Genomic DNA, 6,538 nt, shown 5'->3' with positions numbered 1-6,538 from the left:
AAAAGTTGTATAGAAGTTAATGAAAAGGTGGCTTCCATTTAAAGCAATTCTATTTTCTCCATTGTTCTCAGCAGGAGCAGAATTGGTTCTAGGTCTTAAAACTAGGATTTTATTTGTTTTCTTTTCTTTTGTTTTGTTTTACCTGCTCTGAGTGGATACAAATGAGATTAATGAGGTCATCATAAAATATTTTACTACAAATAAACTATTTGTCAACATTATTTTGAAATTTCCTTGCACTTTAAAGTCAAGCCACAATTAAATGTTGCGTGAAACAAAATATATTGTATGTAAGGCTGAGTGAATATTTTTGTGTTGTGCTAACTGATAAATAACATAAAAATATGTATAGAGAGAACATATTTCAGAAGGCACATCTTTCAGCATTATGTCTTCATTTGTTGATGTTTGAATTCTTGATTCCTGAACTTCAGCACTACAATGGAATGCTTAATTTTTCTAATATGGGTTATTCAGTTATGGAATATTGCAATATAAAGTAGCACATTGCACACAAAGAAAAAAAAAAGAAAAGAAAAACCATAGCATATGTGTTCCTGCAGTATTATAATAAATGCTGGTAACAGAATGCTAAAAGCTTTTTGTTCTTTAGTTTTGGTAATTATGCATTATGTTGTGTCAGTTGAATTGGGAAAAGATACAGATCTTTGGATAACCAATGATAAAGGTGCATACTTCTAGTCTGACATGTGGTTTGTGATTTGAGTAATCTGTTCTTAAGTTACAATTATAATGATAATGGATGAGTACAATGTCAATCCAAAGATGGACAGATGGGCTTTAGCTGGCCTGGTTCTAGGGAATAAAATAGGATAATTGCTGCTGTTATCAAATATTGACCTGATTCAGAATGATTTTGCTGTTTAATGTTTGGCAAACACAATGCACAGACCCTGAAAAAGTGCATGATTTTCTGTGATTTGTTACATGCCCATCTATATTTTTAATCATATCAGCAAATACTTTGGAATATTTCCAAAAAATATAGTCTATCAAGTTTTGGGACACACTTTGATGTGCTCAGTGTAGATTTAATAACCATGCATTTTCTTTCAGATTCCTTGCTGTTGAGGATCATGATGATCTTCTACACTGAGTACCTCCACAATCAGATATTCAGTGGAGTTCATCTATAAAAGAACAGGTTTGTTGGGGCAGCGGGCACTTTTTGTAATGTTGTGTCATCATCTTGCAGAAGAAAATTTGGAACAACTTTATTGATTATGTGTAAGGGTGAAACGAGGAAAATAGGTTGTGTGTGCTATATGTTTACTATATATAATAAATAAACTGAAATACATGCATCTCCAATACTACAAAGTATTATATTCAGGTTACAATATCAAGAACACAGAAATAAGGAAAGACTGGGTAAGTTTACGTTTTAAGATATAGTCTTTATTTGTACAATTATATCCTAATTTTTCACAGATCCCTTCCTCATTCATTATAATGGTTGGATATCACTCACTGAATGAACTGACCTCTTCATCTGCATCATTCAGCATATGATCCTATGCCTTATATTTGAATTCAAATCTTGTGTTTCTCAGAAAAGGTATTTTTTACTTAACTTTTTGTTGATTTTTTCACTGGTTATATAACTTTGATATAAAGCTAGATAAAGTCAGTCAGTAGGTGAAGTAGGTGAAGTAGTAACTCATATTGATACTTTGATCAACTGAGTTGGAGTTACTTCAAGACATTTACAAAAGTTAACAACCTCAGAATAATGGCTTGAACCTCTATTCAGTAATATGTGGAAAACACTGTTTGGAGATGTAATAAACATCTATTAAGCTTCTCTGTTCCTTAATGCAATAGTATTTAAACTAAATATTTTTGTTTTCTAAGTGGGAAATTATATATTCGAAACTGTACTATTTTGCTAAACTTTTATTTTTCAACCTAAATCTCCACTGTTGGGTTTGGCATCCTAAGGTCCATAGCTTGAGAGCTAACTACTTGACAGATCTAAAATATATATCCTTTGGGATAAATTAGCCTGTAGGACAGGTACAGATGTTAAAAAAATTGAGGAGAAATTGATCTAAGTTTCATGGGTTTCTATAAATGGCCTAGATTAGATTGGTAGTGAACAGAATGGACATTTACTCATTGGTGAGGTGGGTACACAGGCTGCCTGCACTGGCCAAGGCCAGCAGATTGGGGGCATTCTTGCATACTTTCCAGCAGGCCCAATGGGCACTTGGGGCTGCAGGAGACAGAGGAAACCCTGGGCCACCTGGGCGGCCAGCCATGGGTAAGCATGCCTCCAACCCCCTGCCATGTAAGCCTATGCCCCGCCTGTTCCTGAAGCTTCCAGCAGCATCTGACCATTTGCCCCAGCATGGATGCTTAGTGCCTCCCCCCTCACCTCTGTCCTAGTACTTTGGGACCCTTTAGCTGCAGGCCAAAAAAGCCTTGCAGCACCCCTGGTGTCCATGTCCTGGGTACCTGTGGGCAGTGACCAAGCCACAAAAGTCACAGGATTGCCTCCATGTCGGCACTGTCCTGATGTTCTGATCCTGCCTGCTTGCATTGGATCATGCTCAGGAGAGGATGGGTCCATGCTGGGGTCTAGGTGGAAGGGTGCCTGGCTCTGGCCACTGATATTTGGTGTGCAGGATCCAGGTTGTGGTTCATGGGGTTGCACTCATGTGCAGTGTCATGGCAGTCTCTGGCTAGATGTGAAGGAGCCAGGGTTGGGCTCCATGAGACTCCATCTGTTGTGTGGGTATAGGGGTTCCTGGCTGGATGTGCAGTTCATGGGGCTGTACCTAATTCCTGGACTCCATGTTAGGTCTGTGTGTATATCACGGGGTGTTTCATGATGGGGTGCAAAGGCATAGCCCCGGGACACAGACATCCAGCCCCTGGGGGACATAGATGCCTTATTTCCACCCCCAACCTCTCACTTCTTGCCCGTAGCAAACAGATGGCCAGAGGCAGGAGGTGGGGCCATGAAAAAGTCTGTTCTGTCTCAGCTCTGGGAGAGCGGGGGGCAGAGCCCAATGTGCAGTTGGCTGGAGCAGCCAATCATGAGCCAAATGCTAGCATGTCTCCCTGCAGTAGGGTGTTGTGGAGGGGGAGGGGCACAATGGAGCCTAGGATGTCAGAGAACAGTGATCTACCTTGAATTGATAGAGTACAGTACAGAAGTTTGATTCACCAGTCTAACCTAAATTGATTAAGTTTGCACCCACATCTATCCAGGTCTATCTTATACTGGGTTCCACCATTTTTAGACCAGTCTGTGGGCATGAAACTTTTGTATGGTTATGGGTTTAGATCAATTTCTGATCACTTAGACTGGTTTATGTGTGATGTCTGTATCTGCTCACAATGGCTAAGCCCACCCATGGATTTTGTGACTGAGTATCTGATCATTGATTCCTTTTTTTTTTCTAGCAAGGACAAAGAAACCATGATGGAAGCATCTATTCTGAGGTGTCAGACTGATCAGAATTTAATGAGAATGAAAGGTTGTTTGTTTTCATTCAATCGCTATTTGAAAACCCATAAGCCACCTATGATAAGATCAAATATACATCCTTCTATGATTCTAGCAGTTCTCTTGACACTATTGATGTTAAAGATTTCTTTAAGTGAAATCACTCTTACTATGAAAAATATCATTTGCCACATATATTTTCTGTTCTACATTCCTCTACCATTGCCAAAAACACAATAAGATTATAGGAAAGTAAAGCTGGAATGGACCTCATAAAGTCATCTAGCCCAGATGCCTGCTCGAGGCAAAATCATCCCTGACTAAGCCATCTTAGCCAAGTGTCTCTCTAACCTGTTTTTGAAAGGTTCCATGGAGGAAGATTCCTCAACCCCCCCATGTAGCCTGTTCCAATGCTTAACCACCCTCATAGGCTAGGGAGAAAAATTCCACATAACCAGTATAAGTGATTGGAAAGAAGTTCACACCTGTAACACAACAGAAGTTCAGTGTACATAAGCTGCTTTCATAATGGCCAAAACCAGTTTAAGATAAACCTGGAATGATGTAGTATCAGACTTAATACTCCAGCTGCAGCTGCACCAATGTTGAGTAAAGTAGGATAATCACTTCTTTGGATTTACTGGAGATGCATCGATTGATGCATGCCAGAGTTTTATTGGCCCTCGTGGCTACTGAGACACATCTCCAGTAAATCCAAAAATGTGATTCTCCCACTTAACTCAACAGTGGTGTGGCTGCATCTGGAGTATTGCATCCAGTTCTGAGCACCGCACTTCAACATGGACCTGCTAAAGCTTGAGAGGATCCAGAGAAGGGCCACCCACATGATCAGGGACTTGCATGGCAAGCCATATGAGGAGAGGCTGAGGGATCTCAGACTCTTCAGCCTAAACAAAAGAAGGCTGAGAGGGGACCTGATTGTGGCTTACCACTATATCAGAGGTGTCCATCAGGGGCTCTGTGAACAACTCTTCACCAGGGCGCCCTGAGGGAAAATTAGAAACAACAGCCACAAAATCCTGGAAGATAGTTTCAGGCTGAACATTAGGAAAAACATCTTTAGAACTAGGGTGTCCAGACTATGGAACAAGCTCCCCCCAGAGGTCTTCAAGATAAAACTGGACGGTCATCTGGCTGGGGTCGTCTGACCCGAGATGTCTTTCCTGCTCATGCAGGATTTGATGATCCTTCAGGGTCCCTTGCAGCCCTATGATTCTATGATTTAACTGATTTAGTTTAAATTGGTTTATTGAACTTCTGTGTCAGATCCCCTCTAGATTCAAGTTAACTCACAGTCCCCCTGCATCCCAGGATGCTTTGTACCTCCCCCACAATACTCCCCCCGCCCTACCCCCCAGCCAAGCAGAAGCTTACAATTTACCTGAGCCACTGCAGGCATCTGGCTGCATTTCCAGAATAAAAAGTGAATGTCTGTTCCTTTGCTTATGGGTTCAATCTATGCAGTTTAGACTAACTTGAGAAGATTTAATCACTTCAGCTTTGGGCTTTTTTGACAGATACATTTTGTCAGAGTCAGAAAGTTCTTTCTAATCTTGGATCTAAATTTCCACTACTGGAGTTGGACATTGGAGTCCTATTTTTATTAAATTTAGATTAGGGACCCAAATTAGAAGTAATTCATGGGATGGTATAATGTAAATCCTGTTATACTTCATTAGAATTATTACACACAGATTCCTGTATATAAACGTTCTTAATATATTTTCTGGGGATGGAATCTAAGTTGTTTTCATATATATTTCAAATGTTAATTTAAATGTTGTGTGAACTAACTTAACTACTTTATATAGTTCCTCTTGGTTTTCTGGAACATAAATTAAATTAATTTAGATACATTTAAATATTAGTAGAACAGCATGTCAGGCACTATGAGTGAACAAAGTCTGATCGGAAAAATGTCTGTTAATATTAACTTTCAAAACCTTTTGCATCACTTTTGAACTAATCCTAAGACTGTCTGAAATTATTTATATAATTAGACATCACAGCTACAAATTATTTCTTCCTTACTTCTTTCCTTCCTTCTGCTTTGGACATTTCGGTCCAGGCTCGCTGGGAGCTGCGTGGGGCGATCCTGAGCGTAAGACTCCTCAGCTTCCTATTCCTTTTCCTTTCTGACTCCCACCTGTCTAAAGGTCTCTTGCTTCTTTTTATCTCCCTTTCAGATTCTTTTTTTGCATTTTCACAGTGTTTTTTCTTTTTTTTTCCTGCTCTCTGTCCCCTCCCCTCTTAGTTCCAGTTTCTTTGTCTGTGAGTTGCTACTTTATAGCTTTTTTCTTACTGTTTCTTTTTCTTTCTTTCTTTCTTGCTGGTTTGTTGCAGGGAGTTATCTTTTTCTATATCTTGCCTTTTATGAGGTGCTCTCAATCTCCCACCCTTTTCTTTTTTTCTTTTTCTGCTTTATTCCTAACCACCATAAACCCCTTCCTGACTCTTTCATATCCCACCCTTTACCCCCTACCCTGCCCTCTGGATGCTTAACTTTTTATTTTCATCTTTTTGGGCTTCATTCACAGACCTGTATCTTTGTAGTTAATATACACAATCTTTTCTTCATTCCCTTAGCTTTGGCTTTTGAAATTAACCCTGTCCTAGCAGAAATGGCTGCTCCTACACCCAGCACCTGGTATGGCGATGCCTCTCAAGACCTCCCCCTTAAGGATAGTGTGACAGGTCGTCACTCTGGACTGGCCCACACACCTGTCTCTGGGGCAACCGCCCGCCTACTCACCTGCCACGCCTTGGTCTTAATTAATTAATTAGTATTAATTAGCAGGAGGCTTCTCTTATACTGCCCCCTCCGCTAGGGGGTGCTATCTGCGGCTCCGTTTCCTCCCCTACACCGCAGTCCACACCTTGCCGATGTAATCACTGTTGTCTCAATTATCTCACTATTCGGCCCCTTACTGTTCTCTCTGGGCCTTCTTTCCTTTGATGCACGCTCCTTCTGGTGCTAGGGCTCCCTCCGGCCCTCTCTCATTCTGTGCCCTCTTCTCTGAGGTTTTCTCTACAATGCTGCCC

Source organism: Alligator sinensis, unplaced genomic scaffold, assembly GCF_000455745.1.
Source record: "Alligator sinensis unplaced genomic scaffold, ASM45574v1 scaffold631_1, whole genome shotgun sequence".
NCBI classification, from domain to species: Eukaryota; Metazoa; Chordata; order Crocodylia; family Alligatoridae; genus Alligator; species Alligator sinensis.
This window is presented reverse-complemented; position numbering follows the sequence as displayed.